General features: G+C 43.0%; 1 protein-coding gene across 6 annotated transcripts in view; it reads left to right on the top strand.

The window, feature by feature from the left end:
• The window catches only part of CUEDC1 (CUE domain containing 1), a 123,600-nt gene that overhangs the window by 13,863 nt on the left and 87,219 nt on the right, over positions 1-22,518 (top strand). Inside the window, exon 1 of one of the 6 annotated variants that reach the window (XM_032779375.1) lies at positions 17,188-17,268. The exons of 4 other annotated variants lie outside the window; for them this stretch is intronic. The gene's annotated coding sequence lies outside the window, so the exon portion shown is untranslated. Of the gene's footprint in view, positions 1-17,187; positions 17,318-22,518 lie in introns of those variants that run through there. One more of the 6 variants, XM_032779377.2, reaches the window with a different exon arrangement.

The following is a 22,518-nucleotide window of genomic DNA, read 5'->3' as shown; positions in this document are numbered from 1 at the left end:
CCTATGCCACTGGAAAACCTGCTTCCATTGGTGTAGGTTGTCTCTCCACTTTGAGGCTATGCCAACAAAAGTGAGTTAAGCTAAACAGGAACAAGGCACTTTTGTTCTGGAATAAGAATGTCCACACATGGAGTTATACAGACACTGCTGTTGTGCTTTAAGGTCACACCCTACTTGGACAGCTTGAGAGAGCACGGGATAAACCTGATGACACAGGAGGTCCCATCCAGTGCTGTGTCCTGTGTTTCTATGTTAACTTCCAAGTGTATTCAAGCCCTTTGTCGAGACCAAACTTAAATGAATAGAGAAGTTGGGTTTTGGGGGGAGGGTTGAAGTAAAAAGAGAATGGAAATAGTACTGTAAACAAAGGGAAATGAAAATACAGTGATTGTTAACCTGCTTCTTCTCCAGTGCTCAGACTTCCCCTATTTCTTCTCCCCACACACCCACACGTCTTCCCATATCTGAGGCTGCTCCATCAGCAAACATTGGCCTTAAGAAAAATAATTCTCCCACCATCTTCTTTGCAATCAATATGACTAAATATCACACTGCTACACCCCTCTTACTTTTTCAATATTTCGCAGGGATTAGATGGAGATTTTGAACTTTCTTGTATTCTGTTTAGAGTGTCATGAGTCACATTGTGCTCATCACTGCTTTATTGAGTGATGTGGGGGGCTGAGGTTAGGCTGCTTCATCCAGATTTAGGCACCTAAAGCATAGCCTCATTGTCAGTGGTGCTGACAAAACACAGGTCTCACTGGCCACGTGAGGTGTCTAAATTTGGATTTAGGAGCTTGATTCAGGCCCCCAGATGTGATGATGGCATCTTTGGTGATTGCAGAGGGTGCTGAATATGTAAGCCCTTCAATCTATCCATTCAGAGCACAGACTGTGTGAGCTTTTGCAGGCCTCACTCCTGGTCTGGAGGAGGGGTGAGTGAAGATTTCTGTCTCTGTCCTGTTCAGTCCTTTGTCTCCCTTCAGAATTTGCCAGGCGTGCTGCATCCATTTTGGTGGCTTTATTATGCACGCCTCCCTACTAAGGATGGGATTCGAGACCATCCATTTGTCTTAAGTAGGTGACCAACGTCCATCAGAGGGATGACAGTGTTCTGTCACTACCACCTTGAACAGCATTTCAAACAGTGACCTGAGGGGTGGGTGAAATGGTTCAAATGGTCCAGAAGTTACCAGAGCTCAGCTGCTTTCGGGTGCCCCAAGTAACATTTCTCACATATGGTTCCAATTAGGGTAAAATATCCTAATCAGGTTAAGTGCCTCATGGTGTGAAAATATTGAGCGAGGCGAAGACAGATGTAAAGATTCTGCAAAGGCAATTTGGGGGGCTTGAGCTGCGTAAAGAATTGATTCATTATATTCTCTCCTAAGGGAGACAGAGAAAATTTAGTCAATAAAATCTGACATTTCTCCGTGTTCACAGCTCTGAACACTTCTGTAATGGCTGCAGATATTTGCACTGTCTTTTCAGCCAGATGCCTTTGCTGGCTGTTTTTATCTTAAAGATCTGCAGAATGCCTTAAATCCAAAGTAATTTAAAGGTGTCACCTCACTAGTGATTCTGTTTTTTTGTTTAAACTGGGATTGACTGTTAGCTTCATGCCTTCTCCTGAGCTCATATCAAGCAGTAACGTAACCAGTTCTGCCTGCTCAAATCTCAGCAATGTTTAATTTAAATCTAATTAGCTGAGCATGTGGTTAGGTTGTCATAGCATGCTCGGATGATCTTATTGTCAGTGAGTGTGGAATTCTGCAGTAACTTAAGGCTTCTTTATGTGGCAGGTAGTTTGAATGTGCTACAGGAATGATAGCTATTCATTTATACAGTTTGAAACATACTTTGTATTTTATTAAAATGTTATGATCAAGCCCCCCCCCCTAAAAAATGGCATCAGTATTAAGGCCTTCTCTATATACACAAGTTGTACCTCTATAACTATCCTAGGATAGTTAATGTGGTACAATAACCCCTCGTATAAACACAGTTATACTGGTATATAAGAGCTTATACTGATATAGCTATTCCCACAGGGAAGGGAAATAAAGGTATGAAGAAACTTTTATACTGGTATAAACTGTGTCCACACTAGGGATTGTACTGGTATAACTATGTGTTACCAATATAATCAGAAACTGAAACAGCTATACTGGTACAAAATCTCTTCAGACCAGGGCTTAAATATATAATGTAACAAATAACAACAAAACTTCCCTAATTTTATGCTGATTGTAGCAAGGGCCTTTTATGAAAGAATTTCAGTATTTGTACTGACAATATGTATTTATTTCAGCTTATATAGTTCACCTGTCGTTCAACCTTGAGCATGTCACTTCTTGCCTAAGTGCCTTTATTTTCCCTCTCACAATTTGTCTTGTCAGGGTAGGCAGGCCCCTGCCCTTGGAACACGTAGGCTATGTGCTCACTGCGAAGAGGTGTATTTTCACATGGAGATAGCAGTCCCATTATGAAACCCTAGTGGAGACGAAGCACAAATAGATTTTACCTCAGTGTTGTTAGATGAGGTTGACCCTATGTACCAAGTGGGGCTTACCTATTTGTATCTACCCCTGCAGTAGCAAGGATTGACCCCTGTACTGCTCTTGTACATGGCAGGTTCTTTTTGGCTTGCAGGAGGAGTGGAAAGTAACTGAGCAGGGTTATGTCAGATCATTGCCGTTACTGAGGGGTTATGTGTAGAAGCAGCAGCAAAAGCATGATCCTTTCCCATGAGGCCTTTCCAGAGGGAAAATAGCTCAAAACAGCAATTCCTATGCCCATTTTGAAAAACCCTCCTATTTTCAAGTTGTCTTCACCTGATTTGCTGCATCTTCCATGGGAGCCAGCCGTTAGATGTCTCTCTCACCTCTTCTGACCTGCAGAAAATGTGAACCATTGACCTACAGTTGAAAGGTTCTGTGTCCCATTACTGATTGTCTCAAGCCATCTGCCATTCCCCATCAAAAAAGATCAAGCTATAGTGAGGCCTGTCTACAGTGCCCCACAGTTCAAATGATGGGGATGTGACTAGCCGTGTGCACCAGAGTGCTGCGCTGTAACTCCCCACTGTGGGTGCTGCGGGTGTAAACCAAAAGGTTCCTAGTTTGTGTTAACGTAGGACTGCATTAATGCAAACAGGGAACCTTGTATTTTGTGCCCGCAGCGTCCAGGTGGGGGAGTTACAGCAGTGCGCACCAGTTTTTCACACCCGTGTAATCTCAACTATGAGGCAGCGTAGATATAGTCTAGATGCAGTTCCGGCATCCCCTCTCCCTCCTTTTCTCATCAGTTAGACATTCCATCATGAAATTCAAACTGCTATACTTTGCTGCATGGATTTATATAACTGGAAAACAAAAATGATAAAGCAGTATGAGGACATCCTCTCATCGGTTAGATCAGCCTTCATCTAGCCTGGTATCTAGTGCCTTTACATTTCAAAGGCTTTCTCTAAGCAAAAGGTTAAGAATTTGTAATGAAAACTAGATAAAAAAGTGTTTGTTCCTGCCTAAAGGTATTGTTCACAGATTTATATAAAAATTCTTGCCAAGTGGGAGGAGAGGCATTTTTGATAGCTGAGCATCAGAGATCCTTAGATGTTCCTCAAAAGTTGTAGGGTGTTATGATAAAGGTGACTGGTCCAATTCATACTTTGGGGGTGGGGGCAGAGGTGGGAAGGGGGTATATATGACTCTTACTGAAGGGTACTCATCATCTATGATGGGATCAAAGAGCCTGATCCAAAGCCCATTGAGGTCAATGGAAAGACTCCTGTTGACTTCCATGGGTAAGGTGGATTGGGCCCTGAATGCATTCCAGCATTTTACGTGGAGGAAAAAAGGCCATTGAAAGCTCTGCTAATTACCTATAAAATTTTGGGGCTATTGCTTGATTTTGTGCTTGTGCCTGAGGGGACATTAATCCTCTTTGGAAAATCAGCTGCATTTTTTTTTCCAGCAGGTGAACTTTAGAAAATATGCTCTTCAACTGGCAGCAAAGGCCTGGCATAGATTTTTTTTTCTTTTCCCTTTAATCAAAGGTTATATTGATGCATTACAGAAGAGAGATTTAGTGTTTCAACATTTGTCCTTGCAGTAATTCAAGCTGAGGGGTGCTTTGTGGCAAAGCTGGTTGCCATGGTGAGTCTTTGCTTCAGCAGCGTAAACATTCAGACTAAAAGGAGACTTGTCTCTAGTAGTGAACTATTCCATGTTCTCTCCAACTCACAGTCAGTTGGAACTGCATATAGGTAATTAAGACTTTTAGCTGGCTAAAGGCCTTTAAAGTCATAGGTTGCTGTTTAAGGGGTTCTTCTGCATTTTTGAAGGCTGATCCTTAAAGAAAAGTCCTCTAGAACTTAATAGGGATGAAATTGAATTGAATTTTGTGAAGAATTTCTGCAGTTCTGTAGAAATTACTCTGAAACCCTACAGGGCCTAGATTATCTAACATTAGGCTTCCATATTTGACAAAGTTCTTATCTAGGCATCCAAGTAAACAGCCTAATTTTCAAATGGGCAGAATGCTTGGCAGCTTCTCTTAGGCAGATTTTCAGAAGGACTGACTTGCTTGCTTAGGTGCCTAGATATGGATTTAGCCAAACTTCAGGTGCCCAAGCTGCTTTTATTTATTTATTTAATTAATTTCTTTTTGGAACAAAAACAATAACCTAAAGGACTTGGACATCTCCCTTCAACTCCTTCGAAAAAAAAAACCATTAAAAAAACCCAGCTCTGCCATAGAATTTAATAGAAAATGAGGTCCTTTCTGTAGGATTTTTAAAAAACATCCTCTCTTTTTTTTTTTTACAGCAGAGTTTGAGTGCTCTATTAAGTTTGGATTTGTTTGGATAGAATTTATGGAAAGGTGATCTTTTTCTGGCAGGTTAAATGACTTTTTCCTGAAAGCTATTGATGTTAAGAGCTTCTAGGACATTGGGTTAGGAGGTATCTTTATTTCATACTGTCTTTATTTATTTGTTTTGATTGATGAACTTCTCAATAGGTGCCCATCACATGGTATTGACTCCCATTATGCACATTGTTACATTATATCAGGGACTGCTGATCCCAGTTGAAAAAACGGATAAATACCTACCAGCAAGCATAATTATAAAATAACACTTCTCCATTCCCACCCAGCAAATGTATTAATTCCCTCAGCCCTCCTTGTGGGTCTTTTGCTCTTTACACTACAGATTTAATATGAAGGAACTACAGGAGCCCAATAGCATCCAAATAACCATATTTCCTGACTATACACAACATGAAAGAACTAGGTAATATAACTGTGGGAAATGGTTTTTCCTTTCTGTGAGAAATTTTGAAATTTTTCCCATCCCACATTGAGACAAAAAGTCAATCTTGAGAATTTTCACAAATGGAAAATCTGAATTTTTTTTTTTGATTGGGTCAATTAAAGCATTTTGCATTCAACCTTTTAAACATTTATTTTTATTTTTTATTTTTACTATAAATCAACTTAAATTTCAAAGCAACTTTTAATTTTGTACCAAGAAATGAAACTTAAAAAAAAATCCAAACAGGATGTGTTGACCATTCGAACATAAGAATGGCCATACCGCATCAGACCAAAGGTCCATCTAGCCCGGTATTCTGTCTTCTGACAGTGGCCAATGCCAGGAGCCCCAGAGGGAATGAACAGAACAGGCAGTCATCACCAAGTGATCCATCCCTTGCCACCCATTCCCAGCCTCTGGCAACCAGAGGCCAGAGACACCATCCCTGCCTATCTTGGCTAACCTTGGCTGACCGTTGCTAACCTTTTTCTTCTAAAATTTTTTTGAAACGGTAAATTTTAAACCTGCCCTTTCCTGTGAACAGTTTTGGTTTTGATGAATTAACATTTTCTGACAAAAAACCCATTTTGTTAAAACAAATTCTCAACTAGCTCTACTAGCTACATAGACAAACTATTGCTCTGACTAGATTTTGTCGGCTTCTAAAATAGAACACGGTGAATAGCACTATAGGGCTCACTAACTATTTAAAGGGATATTACCTATTCTTATACACTACATTCCTTCCTGTAAACTTGCGTTTTGCAATGTCTTTGGCAATTTGAGAATCTGATGCTCTTGTTGGATGAGGAGCTCTGTTTCTCTGTTGCCTCGATGAGTATATTGTTGGGTGCCTTGGACTTTAAAATATTTTATCAAAACACTTTAACTTTTAAAAACAAAATCCTGCTAATAAACAAATGGTTTAAGTGTTTGCTTTGGACACATTTCTCCTTCTACTGCCAATAGCATCAGTGGAAGACGAGTGCTCCAATAACATCTTGTTTTGGAAAAGATACATTTAGAAATGAGCTACAAACTATCCAATTGGCTGAATATTATTAGTGACTTTTCTGTGTATTTACATAATACTCCATTATTTCTGGGTGACCCAGATCTCTGATTATTGATATGTTGGCATGGAATTTGCCAGAGTGTGATTCTACATGCAGCATAGAGGCAAACAGATTTTCTTTTAACCTGATGAGACCTAACATCCCATAGGGAGTTGCATTTCCTGCTCTCCTTTATATGTTCTGATGTTGAAAGAGAAAGCAGAATTCTGGATTCAGGCCTTGTTGGAAATTTCTACAATTCTGTCAGTTAAATGAGGTATTTACATGGCCCCCTCACTGCAGTATCTGAGCATCTTACGCACATTTATGAAAGTATCCATGCAACAGCCCAGTATGCCCCAAAAAACCCAAGACACAATTAGGTTATGTAAATATTTCTGCAAATTCCTACAGAGCTTCAAGTCCCTGGCAAGTTGTCATTAGGCTCTTGAGGTCTCAAAGATCAGAGCACAGGCTGTGACATGGTAACAGAATCCTAATTATACATATAAAACGATGGGCTCTAAATTAACTATTACCACTCAAGAAAAAGATCTTGGAGTCATTGTGGATAGTTCTCTGAAAATGCACTCAATGTGCAGCAGAAGTCAAAAAAGCAAACAGAATGTTGGGAATCTTTAAGAAAGGGATAGATAATAAGACAGAAAATATCATATTGCCTCTATATAAATCCATAGTACGCCCACATCTTGAATACTGCATGCAGATGTGGTTACTCCATCTCAAAAAAAGATAAACTGGAATTGGAAAATGTTCAGAAAAGGGCAACAAAAACGATTAGGGGTATGAAACAGCTGCCATGAGAGGAGAGATTAATAAGACTGCGACTTTTCAGCTTGGAAAAAAGACGACTAAGGGAGGGGATATGATAGAGGTCTATAAAATCATGATTGGTGTGGAGAAAGTAAATAAGGAGGTGTTATTTACTCCTTCTCATTCAATAAGAACTCGGGGTCACCAAATGAAATTAATAGGCAGCAGGTTTAAAACAAACAAAAGGAAGTATTTTTTCACACTGCACACAGCCAAGCTATGGAACTCTTTGCTAGAGGATATTGTGAAGGCCAAGACTATAACGGCTCAAAAAAGAACTAGATAAGTTCATGGAGGATAGGCCCATCAATGGCTATTAGCCAGGATGGACAGGGATGGTGTCTCTAGCCCCTGTTTGCCATGGAATGGGAATGGACTACAGGGGATGGATCAATTGATGATTACCTGTTCTGTTCATTCCCTCTGGGGCACCTGGCATTGATCACTGTTGGAAGGCAGAACACTGGGCTAGATGGATTTTTGGTCTGACCCAGTATGGCTGTTCTTATGTTTTCCCTTCTCCCCCAGTTGGGAGCAATGCTGATGATCCTTAGGGTTCCAGCTACCTGGTATGGGGAACTAATGTTTGATTTATGCAGTTGTTTGAAATGGTCTTTATTGAGCTTTGCAAGCAGTGAAAAAGAAAATGGATCAAAAACGCACTAATGGAAGTAGTGATATTTACAGCACATTTGTGAGTCATGGGTGGTGATTGAATAGTTTTAAGACTCAATACAGGTTGAAGGGGAAGTGATTTGCCCAAGGTCACACAGGAAGTTGGTGGCAGTGAAGGCTGGAACACAGGTTTCCTACTGCCAGCCCCCTGTGGTCAATCTGCTAGACCACATCTGCCTAGAAAGGCACCCTAACTGCCTTGTGCTTACTAGAGGCTAATCAACAGTGGGTAGTAGATGGCTCTGGGCCATAACTGTGCCTCAAGCCTCAGTTGTCTATACAGACTGTAGTAAGAGGAAGACACAAACATTGGAAAACTTGAATATTTTCTTCCATAACTGTCACAGTGTAAGAGACAACGTGTGGCCAGACCGCAGGGCATAAGAGAGAGATTAGAGCAGTGTGCTGTACATAAAAAGGCTCTAGGGACGTAGCAGTAAAAGGACAGGGCTCCATCGATGGGGAAGGCTGCATAGATGGGGAAAGTCAGTTCCCTGCATTGCAAGAAAGAGTCAAATGAATCAAGAGTTTTCCCCAGCCACCTGGAGTTCAGTTTCTATGATGTGCCAAGTGACCTCAACCCCAAAGGACTTCATTGTTAGTTGAGGCTGTTCAGCACCTTGCAGAGTGAGGCCAGATGAAGGTACCAAAACACACTTTTAGAAGTGCTTCCTGCAGGAGAAAAGAGGGATTTTCTGAATAAAAGGTTAGAGAGAGACTGGGTTTTCTCTGTCGTCTTATAGTTCTTATCAGCCTTATTGTCCTTTCACATTCCCTCTTTGATTTCTTGCTAGCTACAACTTTGTTTTACTAGATGTTCTTTTCTTAATGCACATTTTAAAATCTAATTAATATGCTTTACAGTGAATGTTCTGAGTGCATTATGAATGTCTTGGAGGTTCTTGAACAAAAGTAATCTTTGTGTTAGGGATTTTGTGTCCTCGGGTCATCTCATCTTTTTGAGACATGCAAGCATCTTTGAAATGCGGGGCAAGAAGTAGAGTTTTCAAAGAATACACGTTCTTCTGTGGGTCTGCTTTGAACAACACATTTTCCCACATGAATAATGAAGCTCAGTATTTTCCAGTGCTCAGATTGCATCTGAAACATAAGAATTAGGGTAGGATTGGCAAAACACAAGCAATTTAGGAGCACAAATCTCACTGAAGATCAATGGGGTAGATTTTCAAAGGCACAAAAGGGAGTTAGGCACCTAGCTGACACTTGTCTTTGAAAATCTCACCCAAAAGGGCTTGTGGGTGTGATTTTCAAAAGTCCCCAAGTCCCATGGGCACAAAACCCATTGGGATTTGTGCTTCTAGATCACCAGGGTGCTTTTGGAAGGTGACTCCAATATTCAATCTGAGATCAAGATACAGGAGTTTCATAGAAAACAGATGCCTGCTACACTTTTTTTGTTTTTTTTGCTTAGCCTGATTTTTCACCTTTATAAATGTTCTCCCTGTTTATCAAACCTAGGCTATCTCAGTGATGTTTCCACAGGGCTTAAAACATTGAAGAAATCCTCCAATGTTTTGGGTCATTGGTTTCAATGACCCGGGGGTACTGTACTACTTCACCCTTCCATAACACCTTTCAGCTGAGCAACTTAAACCCCCCGATAGACATGGTGAATAGATCCTCATGATCACTCAGTGAGGTAGGGCACGATAATTATTCTTATTGTGCTGATAGGGAAATAGAGGCACCAAGAGGCTGAGTGCAGTGCCCAGGATCACACAGGATTCCTGCCATTTTATGGTTGCAGAGCACTGTTCATCCCCAAGTCTCACTAAGTGCTTTCCAGACCATGGGTAAAATTCACCCCTGCACAGAGGGCCCACAGAAGCCTACGCATTACTTAGGTCCCATCTCTTTGGAGAAGTTCGTTGGTTGAAAATCTCTCAGTATTGAGAGCAAATGCATGGGGATTGAATACAGGAGCCCTGAGTTGAAGTCTAGTGCTCAGACCCCCAAACCACACTTCTCATTCCTACATTCACTCACAACAGCTTCTTCCCTTTCAAGAGTGCTCCCAAGCCTACCTTCCCTTGGAAGTCTTCCAGATTCCAGCTAGTTTCTCCTTCCTGAGCTTTGAACTCTCAGGTGCTGCGTGTGAAGTGGGTCAGCACCTGCCCTCGGCGAGGGAGGAGAGCAAGTGTTTCAGGGAAGTCCAAAGTGTCCAGATCAGTGTTTGGAGAAGCTGCGTCTTGTTGGCATCACCCTGTTTCTTTCGTGAGTCGACCCTGGTATGGACTAGTGTGTGTGTGTGTGTGTTTGTGTGTGTGAAAGTGATATTTTCAGTGCTTGAAAACTCATGGGAAGCTTTTTCTTCCCTCTCTTGTATGCAAGTGTCATAAACTTCTAGCGAATTTCGGTTCTACCAGTTTATCCGCTGGGCTTGTAGGTGTATTGAAATTGAGCAAGGACTTAGCTGTGTAAATAATGGAGTATTTCAGTTTTTTATAAGCAGTCATTCATGTGGTAATTTTATTGATTGTTTTTTCCATTCTCCCCCTAATTAGGTTTCTCAGCAACAAACAGTTTTGTTTAAATCAAAACAATCCTTAAAACAACAACAACAACATTGCAAACCTTAATTTGAGCACTGGTGAAAAGTGTCAGATGAACGGCCCTGGAGGGTAAAGTCCTACATATCAGGAGAAGAGGGGTCTGTAAGTTTGGCCCCTGAAATTGCCGTGCCATTAGGTGCATCCAGGCAATTCAGTCTACATTTGGTCTTTGGCCTCTGTGCTGACAGTGCCAAGTCAGTGAGGGTGGGGAGCAGTTCACGCCAGTTGAGATGATGGTTTATGTGGTGTGGACATTTATCCACTGGGAGCCAAACTGAAATGGCCAAAGTCATTTTGCCTAGCTCACTGACCTGGCTGGATCTGAGCCAGTGACCTAGAGGTGAAAGACACAGATACAGATCCTGCAGGGTACTTAGGCATTTACATCTCCTTAAAACCATTGAGATTTAGGAGCCTAAATTCCATGAGGAGCTGGGCCATACACTGTCTGTCATTCTAGGTCAGGCATGAGTTATTGGGCTAGCTGCAGGAATTACTAGATGAAATTGTATGACCCATGTTACACAAGAGGTTGTACTAGGTAATCTTATGGTCCCTTCTGCCCTTAAAATCTGAGAGTCCCATTCAGTGCTGTAGGTACTTTTCATGTATTCTTTTCACCTGCTCCTTGTGATAATCGGGGCAGTAGGTTGGGCACCCAAACTACTGCTGGAGGGTCAGATAAGCCAACGGATTCCTAAAATGCAACTGCTGGCCTCTCTCTCCCTGTAAGCACAAGGTGAGGGCTAAGGTGACAGATAAACTGCAGCCTTTCATCCCTCTGCCTCGGAATACTTTCTCTTCCTTTATCCGGGAGATTACAAGCCCCAGCAGGTATTAGCACTGTGTTTATTTGCCACCTACAAAAACATTCTCAACTCTCTGTCCTTAGGTGCAGCCTCCCAGCATCTGGCAAGTTGCCATCACACCGCTCAGTGTCACATTTTGGTGTAAAAGTCCCTAGGATCTTTTTTTGTCAAAGCTGTAAAGCTTTGACCACCAAGATAATTTCATTCGGCATGAAAAGAACTGGGGGAGGGAGAGATTCTATGCATCCTTGGCCCAAATGCAGTCAGAAATGAAGTTCTTGCAAACCCCTCAGAGTGTTCCTGGCTGGTTATAGCATGTATTAATTATAGCTCCCACTGCTGAGAGATTGGGATTGGGTGGAGAAGCTATGTGTCTAGAAAAGCACTCAGGGGCTGCCTTTTTCCAGAGGTGAACTTCAGCTGCAGTTGAGTGCTCTGCACCTTTGACAAGCAGCAAGCCCAGAACATCTAAACAAGAGAGGGGGAAGGGAGAGAGAGAGGTGGATTCTAGAAAGAACCGCCTTTAAAGTGATATTATTTGTTAATTATTTTTCGTCCTTGCTACATAGAAGCCCCATTATTGGGCATTTCCACGCTGACCCCCGTATTCAGCACTGGGATGGGAAACTGGCTTCTCTCCCTATGACTTTCTTTTACTATTCACTGCTAGTTGCTAACTAGCTTTGCTGCTAACTAGCAGTGAATGATAATAGGAAGTCATGGGGAGAGAAGCCAGTGCTGAATGATATGGGGGTCAGCGTGGAAATGCCCAATAATGGGGCTTTCTCGCTTTAGACTTGCCTGTTAAGGATAAGGTTGTGGGGCTTCTCCTAGGGCTGCTCCTTAATTTCCCCTGCGGCTAACTCCTTCTCAGTCTGCTTGAGAGACAGGGTGGGGGGAGAGGAAAGTGCTGGATGTTGACAGAAATGTTGGTAGATACCTTGGGTTAGCAAAATGGACCCAAGCCACAGAACCTGGACCTAGGTCTAAGATCAGATAATGGGACCCCACCACCAGGATATAATTCGGGAGGTTTGGAAACCCATCTTTTTCTATGTGGCTTGATCTAGCCCTTCGGAAATGTCCACTAGAACAGCAAGATGAACTTTGTCTGCCTAGTTCTTCCTGTTGTGTCTCTCTCCTCATTGCATTTTGTCAGCTGCTGAAGAAGGCAAGGAGCTGATTCCTTGAGAGTCAATGTATTGGGTGCTCCAGTAAACTAGAGAGGAAGCTAATCCCTCCCACTGTGTCACATCCACCCCTGACTGCTCTGTTTTAGCATCCTCTGGGCAATTAACATGCTATGCTGGCCATTAGACATAATCTGAGCCTGGGCTAGGAGCCAGGAATGCCTGAATTTCAGTCACTGGTCCAGTGCTGGCTCTCACTGTGACCTTGCACAGGTCACTTAGCCCCCAGTTTCCCAACTATACAATGGGGATAATTGCCTCTGTGTTGTGATGGTTAATATTTATAAATGTTGCAACTTTCCCTATGCAGAGATCATCAGCAGGGTTTGAACTGAGAAACTTCAGCGTCAAACCAGAGATCTTGGCCATTTGATCTGAAGAAGTAACTCCATCAGCTGGGAGCAGTAGCAGGCAGTTATCCTCTGTGGATCAGCTACCGAGGGGGAGGAATGTGAAACACAGTGAACAATGGGTAACATTAAGTTATTACATAGTAGTTAAAAATGAATGTCTTTAGGTACCATAACTTTTCCTTGTTCCCTGTATCCAGCTTATAGGCACACCTGTATCAGGGCAGTTAAGATGCAAACCAAAAAGCGCAGATTAGGAGGAGGCTGTCCAGAGTTCTAATCAAAGAATGAATTACAAGCTCTGACATGCAGTCTTTTTAACTAACATCTTGCATGCCTAAGCCACAGGAAACCTGGCCTTGTTTTGATTGCACCGTGGATGCTATTCAGACTGGGTTGAATTTGTTCTTAGCTCTTATAGATCTCTGACTTGTATTACTCTTGTTTACAGTGTGTATACCCACACAGAAAGGGTGCTTTGAACTCATACACTTTATGCTGATAAAATGTCTTTTGACATTGATGGGAGCTCTACTTGTACAGGGAATATGGGATCACGCCTTTATTCTTGGTTTATGTTTTTTTTTACATCTTGTAACATTGGTATTTTTTTAAAGTCCCAACTCCTGGAGACATGAGATTGTGTAAGAATCTCAGGTTACATTTAAAAAAAATCAATTTCTAGCCCTCATATTTGCTGTGAAAGACTCAGAAATGTGACCCCTAAAGGCTCAAACACCAGAAGGGTTTTTGGGGTAAAGAACCTCAAATTTGTTGTTTTTTAATTTAACCTTATGCCATTCTCATGATTTTTTGGGGATCCAACGCAACTTTTGAACATTTGGGGCTGGCAGTACTGCAAGAGCTATTTCAAAACAACTGCTTTCTCATGCTGGTCCCTCTCATCACTGTGCTGAGTTTTGTTCTCTGAACTCCTGGATGCTTTTGGTACCAGTTCTTATACAAGTGAGGGTCTCACCACTCTGGCTACAGAGTTTATTAGAGCTGCTGAACATCCACAGCTCCAGCTGAAGCCAATGGGATTGTCAGGGAATCTGGAGTTCAGGCTCCTAGTGCAAGCAAAGCCAGATTTTGGGGCCTGCAACGCCCACTGCACAGGTCTTCTCTCTCTCACCCCATCATGAATCTGGAGACTTACCATTGTCAAGGGTAAATTTCAGCTTTCATTTAACAATGGCAGTAGATCTTGGGCCCTTCTCACTAAGATCATAGTGCTAGAAATGGCAAAACAAATGGCTGGTGAACGTGTCTATAAGCTGGGTACAGGAAACAAGGGAAAACCATGGTACCCCCAGTCACAGGTAATTCTGTCTGTTTTAACCCCACCCCTCAAGCCACGCAGAGTTGGCCTTTGGGACTTGTGAAATCCATAGATTCCTTAATTTTTGAAGAAAGTTAGAACATCTGACAGTTAGGTCTAGGGGCTAATGCAGAATGGTCTACCATCGATATTAGGAGAGCTGCTGTTGCAAGTTTCCTCCCTGCAGCAGAACTTAGACTGTCAGGGTTGGAAGAGACCTCAGGAGGTCATCTAGTCCAACCCCCTCTCAACGCAGGACTGATCCCCAACTAAATCCCCAAATGGCCCCCTCAAGGGTTGAACTTACAACTCTGGGTTTAGCAGGCCAATGCTCAAACTGCTGAGCTATCCCTCCCCCCTATTGAGCTATCCCTACTCTGCTAGGCATTTAGTATGGCCTCTAGCCACAAAAGGGCAGCACAACAGCAGGGGAGACAGTGATACCGAATAGACAATGTGTAGCACTTGAAAGCAAGGAACTCCTGGATTCTGCTCCTAGCTCTGACACAGATGACTTTATTGGAATTAGTCACGTCGCTTAATCTTTCTGTTGTAATGGCAACAATACTGCTTGACTATCTCACTCGCTGGGGTTGTGTGTGGTGAAATTAATTGGATATAAAGCTCACTCTAAGTGCTAAAATGCACCAGAGAGCACACAAACATCCAGAGATGGGTGACCTCATGGCCCCCAGACATCTAGCTTATATGGACAATTGTCTCTAGACAGAAATACTTGTAAATGCTGGCAGCTATGCATGTACCTCTGCAATTGCAGCTGGACTCCGCTTTTCCTGCAGTGAGAAGTTGGGTAAGACTGCCTGACGCGTGCACACTTTTAACGTGGCTTGAAACAGGTAAGCATAGGACTCCCTCTCAGAGCCATCAAATCCTAATGCCGTCATGCCATGCAATCATAGGGTAAGATTTTCAAAAGCACTCAGTGTTGGCCGAACAGTAGTTCTATAGAAGTCAGTCAGAGCAGAGTTAGACCAGTGCTTAGTGTGTCTGCCTCTAGAGTCTAGTGGACAAGAACTGGCTGTTGTCTGGTGGAAATGGGTAGGAAACCATTTTGTAGGCCTGAGCACAACTGCTAGAGCCAGCTGTGAGGCAGGCTGATGAAGTTAGCTTCCCCATCCCTCTCTAGCAAAGCAATGCTTTGCTAAGCTACCTCCTGCGCTGTCAGTGCTGAGCAGACACTGCCAACAGTGCTGAGCTGTGTGCTATGTTTGAAATGTACTCTCCTATCCACTCTGGGCTAGAGCCACCTACGCCGTTTGGATCTAGTAGTGCAGATCACCTCACTCTCCTGTTTCCAGCTGTTCTGCAATATTTCAATCACCCTGCCTTAACCCCACCTAGTTCATTTGTTCAGAGAAACAGTAGGCGCTTAGGGCAAATGGGAGCAGGGGAAGGATGGAGATGATGAGTTAAGGGCTATGCATGTGTGAGCTCTGGAGTTGCCTCTAGAATTTCTGATGCTTTAATAAAAGTTGGATTAGAATCTTAGTCGCAGCGCTGAACACTGTGTGTTTGCCTGTGTGTCATTTTGCTTGTGTCAGGGACTCTTTCCTCATGTGGGTTTTCCCCTTATGTTAGTGGTCTACCTGTTGCAGCGATTTGACGCAGATGCACTGTCGCTTAGCCACAACAGGAAGAGCATGTGGCAGTGAAGAGCTGCAGCAGCTCAATTGCTTTTTCACGCTGTGATGCAGAAGTTGGCAAGAGAAGAGCTGAGCCTCTGACTCACCTAGCATGGCACTTGTTTTGGGCAGTGTGAATGATGAGAGAAACAACCTTCTCTTCCTGAGACGAATGTAATGTGCAGAGGCTGGGTGTGAGTAGCTGTGTGAGCTGGTGGGCTGAACCACCAGCTGGGGAAAGGGAAATTGTGCTCCAAGCAATGGCACCACTTCATTCCCTTTGCTCAGGATTTTTCTGGACCTTAGAAACCAAGATTCAGAACTAAGTGTCCCACCTGGTGTTGCGGCCCTTTAGGGCCTTGTCTGGCCCTTCTTTCCAGCCTCTCACAGCCCTCAGGTTTCTTCACAGTTCTTATAACCTTTCTTCCAGGGCCTCCTGGCTGAATTTTCATTCCAGCCAGGTCCTATTTCCTGCCCTGACAGATGTTGAGAGTGCTTTCCCTGACTCTGAGTCCCTCCCATCTGCTGCTGTGCCCAGGAGGCCAGAAGCTTTGTGTGGTTCCCTCTAGGGCAGTGGTTCCCAAACTGGGGTTCATGAAATGTTACAGGGGGTTCTCGGGAAAATATTCTCTAATGGCGGACAGAGCTGTCCCTAGGGACCCTGGGCAGCACAGGGCCAGCAGCCTGGAGCCCCTGGACTTCCAAGAGCTGAGCAGATCAAAGCAAGCATATCTATCACACTGAGGAGATTTAAACTTCAAGACTCCTTATAAGAAATAGAAAGGGAGGTGGATATTTTTTGCTGTTTTTAAAATTAAATAGGCAGCTAATATTGTTTTAAAAATTATTATGAAGGACAAGTTTAAGCTTTGTTGTAATGTGTGTTGTTTGCCTAGACTGCTCAAGACCTGAAAGCTTGTGTAGGAGGAACTCTTTGAGTTGTCTTATTAAATACCTTCATGCTGTTTCACATCTGGTGCTCCTTGATGAAACATACAAGCCTTGTCGTATAACAGGTTTATTCAAAGTGATACAAGCTACAAAAGTGAGATCCTGAAAGAGTGTTGCCGTTTTCATAATGTAATTAAAATACTGTAATGATAAATAATAATAAATAGAGTGTAATAAGCATGTCATAAAAACAAATTTTATATTTCCAAGATCTCTGCTTTTATAATGTATACTCAGGTAAAGGAGAAAATCCCTGGAAATATTCATTTTTAGGAGGGGGTTCGCGAGACTTGACATTCTAATGAAAGGGGTTCACAGATTGTTAAAGTTTGGGAACCACTGCTCTAGGGCATGTGACTGGGAGCTGCAACTACAGCTCCAGTTTCAAAGGTCTGCAAAAGGTGTACTGAGATGCACACATGCTCCAAGGCCCTGTTACGAGTCCCTATTCCATTAATTTCGGTGGGAGTCCCAAGCATGAAGCCACTGCAGGATTGGACCCAGAGAGAGTCAGACTTCTCAGTTGGGCAAATACAAGACCACTCCTGTAAGTCTTTGGGAAGCACATTGGCTTGAAGTAGGATTTCTGTTTAGATGTAAGATTTCCACTTGGTGATTATGCTATCTGTATGCTGGGATTGTATGTTCAAGGTGAAGGGTTTGCTGCAAATTTATCTTGGCTATACCTAGCTGTAGAAGGCAGTGCCCTTACATTGTTATCGGGAAGGGGTGTCCACACTAAAATCCATGCTACAGTTCAATGTGGGCAATGGCATTTTGCTTGCTCAAAATAGTCTCCTTTCTAATTTCAACTGGAGAAGCATATCAGTATTTTTCCGCTTCTCTGTGGGCTATTAAACAGCTGCCATTTTCCACCCCAGAAGTGGCTGCACTTCATGGCAAGTGAGTGAATGCTGTATAGCGCATACAGTCTGTAAATTGCCTGGGATCCTTCTGGATTAAAGGTGCTGGACAAACATAAATTTATTGTCTTTGATGCAGTTTGTTGTGCAGGAATTCTTCTCACATATCTTCCCCCAGACTGTCTTTGCATCTCGTTCTAGCCCAGTCATCATGGAATTAATGTTATTTATTTGGGGAGAGGCGTGGGTAGGTAATTCATGTAGGTGGCCAGTATTTTAAATTCCAAGGGCAGACGGCACAATGCAGGAGCATTCCACTTGGTTCTAACCTTGTTGCCTGATGAACTTGCAGAGACAGCAGCTGCATGATGATGTCTCTTCACCAGCATGCTGCTTGCCTACCAGCTCATTACTTTCGCGGTACTTGCTATGCTGCTCTGTGCCCTAAGAGAGCCTAATTCAGCAGTTATCTGAAACTCCATCCCAGTGCTGTTCAATTTGTCGTGCCTAGAGCAGTCTATGTATGCTGGAGAGTTTGAGCCACCAATGTGCAATAACTTCTTTGTGCTGACTTAAACATAGCTTGTGTTAGCTGGTTAATTCATAAAGGCCACTGCACTCTTAATCTCTTTGGTTCTTGCTTGTTTTTAAATATTGCATGGCATGTATGGATAAGAACATAACAACATAAAAATGGCCATACTGGGTCACACCAAAGGTCCATCCAGCGCAGTATCCTGTCTACTGAAAGTGACCGATGCCAGGTGTCCCAGAGGGTGTGAATCTAACAGGTAATGATCAAGTGATCTCTCTCCTGCCATCCATCTTCACCCTCTGACAAACAGAGGCTAGGGACATCATTCCTTACCCATCCTGGCTAATAGCCATTAATGGACTTAACCTCCATGAATTTATCTAGTTCTCTTTTAAACCCTGTTATAGTCCTAGCCTTCACAACCTCCTCAGGCAAGAAGCTCCGCAGGTTGACTGTGGCTGTGTGAAGAACTTCCTTTTATTTGTTTTAAACCTGCTGCCCATTAATTTCATTTGGTGGCCCCTACTTTTTATATTATGGGAAAAAGTAAATAACTTTTCCACACTCACTTTCTCCACAGCATTCATGATTTTATATACCTCCATCATATCTCTCCTTAGTCTCCTCTTTTCCAAGATGAAAAGTCCTAGCCTCTGTAATCGCTCCTCATATGGGACCCATTCCAAACCCCTAATCATTTTAGTTGCCCTTCTCTGAACCTTTTCTAATGCCAGTATATCTTTTCTGAGATGAGGAGACCACATCTGCATGCAGTATTCAAGATGTGAGCGTACCATGGATTTATATAAGGNCTCTTTTCCAAGCTGAAAAGTCCTATTTCTGTTCTGTAGAATAATTCCAACAAGGAAATATCATTGAGATAAAAGGCTCCTTGCAGGGAGTTTGTGTTAAGTTTTGCTCAGATATATGTGAGACATCCAGGTTTAGCAGTTAAGAGCAGGGCATTGGGAATCCTCCCCCATCTCTTCCTCCGTTTCCTGTGCCTACTTTGATTGTGAGCTTTTTGGGGCAAGGACTGTCTTTTTATTAATGCATTTGTAGAGCACCTAGCACAATGGGACCCTGGTCCCTGAGGGCCTGCAGCAATATAAATAAGTACATACTAATAACAGTTATTACCTTCACCACTGATTGTCAGTGTTCTCTCTACCACCCTGGTGAAAATAGTCTGTACCTAAGATTCTCCATTTGTGAAACTACTGTAAGGCTTAGTTGCTTTAAGATCTTTGGATTACAGGGGCTATACAAATGCAAAGTATTCATATTTTTAGTACATCAGTTCACAGTGATTCCTCACTCCAATCTGAAATTCGCAGGCTGTAAATTGGTTCATCTCCATTGAAGTTAATGGAGTTGTGCCAGTTTGTACAAGCTGAGAATTTGGCCTTCTGTTTCATGTATGCTTTGCATGCAAAGGCTTTGGGGTAAAGCTGCAGAGCTGCTCTTTATTGCCCCAGGGCCAGGAGATGCATGTCTGAGTCCCAGTCCTGTTCCCCGTGCAGGAAGCATGCTTTACTCCTAGGGAGAAGTCAGTAGTGATCCAGGTCTTGATGCAGTGTGTGACCTGCTTATGGGGTTATTGCATGGAGAAAAAGAGATGCAAAGCTCTGTGCTTAAGGGGATTTATACGAAGTACAGCTGTGTGGTCTTTGGAAGCAAGCAACCAAGTACAGAATGACAGCATTTCTTGAGCGAGGCTATAAAACAGCTTATTGGTACCAGAACTTTTTCCAACTGGGATGGTCTGTTGTGTGACAAACAAAACTACTTGATGGGGTTTTGGTTTGCAGTGAGGAAGGGCAAGGTACGTGCCAAATTGTTATATCTTAACCACAAACCCCTTAGAGATGAACTCACCTACCCTAGCTTAGGGGCAAAGCAGCTGGGCTGTAACAGTGGGAGTTTTGTTAGCTTGTCTCATTCCTGATTAGTAAAGCACCAGTGCCGTGGCCAGTCCTGAGCAATCGACTGCCAGCCTTGTAAACCAATATAGCTGGAGAGTATCTCTGAACAGTATATTGTATTTAGTTGTCCATATGTATGGCTATAAAGGGAGTGCCTGCTTGCCAAAAACATGGGAAATGGAAGAACACTCTTATTTCCCTTGCTGAACTTGAACTCTTTTGTGTCTGGGAATTTCCTAATGCAGCACTTTGTAAAGAGTTACCTACCCCATCTACATACTGTCTGTCTATCTGGGGTATTCCTGTGGCCCCATACTGTACATTTGAGTATCTCACAGTCTTTAATGTATTTATTCAGACAACACCCTGTGAGATAGGACAGTGCTGTTATTGCCATTTTACAGATGGGGAACTGAGGCACAGCAAGACCCAGGGTATGTCCTCACCACAGAGTTACTTCAGGTGATTGGCACTGGGTACCAGCTTGAATGTAAGCAGTGCTCAGGCTTTAGCCTATAGCCCAGGATGGGTGTTGTGTTTCAAGCACCATCACATTTGAGTGAGAGAGTTTGTGTGTGTGTGGGAGCCAGGTTAGGGGCAACACCTGAGAGAGCCCCCGTTAATTGCAGTGAAGACAAGCCCCCCATGACTCATGCAGGATTACTCAGGAAACCTGTGACAAAGTGGACCAGAACCCAGCTTCCCAAAGACCTAGGTTAGTGCCATACACCTAGACCATTCTTCCACCACATGTAAATTCATAGATTCCAAAGCCAGAAGTGACCACTATTACTCTGTCCTCCTGTTTAACACAGGCCACAGAACTTCCCCCAGAATAATTCCTAGAGCAGATCTGTTAGAGAAACATCCAACCTTCATTTAATAATTGTTAGTGATGGAGAAGCCACCACAACCCTTGGGAAATTGTTCCAATGGTTAATTACTCACTGTTAAAAATTTATGCCTTACTTCCAGCCTGAGTTTGTCTAGCTTTAACTTCCAGCCATTGGATCGTGTTATACCTTTGTCTGCTAAATTGAAGAGCCCATTATTAAATATTTATTCCCTGTGTAGATACTTATAGATTGTAATCAAGTCACTTCTTAACCTTCTCTTTGTTAAGCTAAATAGTTTGCGCTCTTTGACTCTGTCACTCTAGGGCATGTTGTCTAATCCTTTAATCATTCTTGTGGCTCTTCTCTGAACCCTCTCCAATTTATCAACATCTTGAATTGTGGGTGCCAGAACTGCACACCGTATTCCAGCGGTGGTCGCACCAGTGCCAAATACAGAGGTAAAATAAGCTCTCTGCTCCTACTTGACATTCACCAGTTTACACATCCAAGGATTACATTAGCTCCTTTGGCCCCAGCTTACACACAACACAGAAGATAATGGTGTCCCTGACCTGAAGAGTTCACAATACTCAGTTTTCCCCCAAAGGCTGCTGCTAGCAACAGAGCACAACTGGCTCTTGCACCTGAAATCAGTTTTGCCCAAGTATGCCTTCCAAAACAAATGCAGAGTGCCCTCTATGTGGGATGCGGGGGGAGAATCTACAGCGGTTGACTGTGTTATCTGAAGCTGTGCTGCTTATGGTAAAAATCTGGATGCATATCCAGTATTTTCATGAGCAACTATAGTAGGAATAGAAAACTGTTGATGAAAGATGATGGAGATGAATTGCTTGCTCCTTCAGTGTAAGCCTCCAACTAGACAGGTCCCCTGGGCATGCAATTCACATTGTAATCATCAGGTATTCTACATGCTGATGACTTGCTGATCAGGCTAGTGTCTCCTGCATTGCAACAAGAGCCCTGGATGCAACTCTAGCATTGACTATGTGTGTTTACATTCGCTAATACAATCCCCCTGGCTTCAGATGAAGTCTGGATGTGGGAGCTGGTATGGGGAAGAGTGAAAGACTAATTGTTGTGCTTTGTTTCTTTTGTGACAGAATATTCGGCAATAGCCACACTACACAGCTTTTAGAGACACGGCTGTGTTGCTACAGCCATGCTGTTAAAAGGCGCACAGTGTAGCCGCAGTATGTCGGCTCTCCTGACGACAAAAAACTTCCACCATCAACAAGTGGCGTTAGCTTTGTCAACAAAACACTGTTCACACTGGTGCTTGTCATCGGTAAAACTTTTGTCTTTGGTGTGTGTTTTAACACCTTGAGTTGCCAGTGTAGACATAACCTCTTAGAGATTCCTTGGGGTGGGGTGAGGTGAAAGGGGGAGATGATATGGGTGGGGTGTAAGACAAGATGAAACTGAAGGGTGGTAGTTTGGGAACAAACAAAAAGAAAACCCTGCTTCCAGCGTGTAGTCCCTGAGGCATTCCCTGCTGTGGAGGTTTGTGGAATCAGACTCTGTGGCCAGATTTTATAAAAGGGCTTGGATAACTTCATGATAATGATTGTGCAAACTGAGACAATGACACAGATAACCAAATCCAGTGCTTCTGTATGA

The sequence above is a fragment of the Chelonoidis abingdonii genome, chromosome 20, assembly GCF_003597395.2.
Source record: "Chelonoidis abingdonii isolate Lonesome George chromosome 20, CheloAbing_2.0, whole genome shotgun sequence".
NCBI lineage: Eukaryota > Metazoa > Chordata > Testudines > Testudinidae > Chelonoidis > Chelonoidis abingdonii.
Note: the sequence above shows the minus strand (reverse complement) of the source record. Positions and strands in the feature narration are given on the sequence as shown.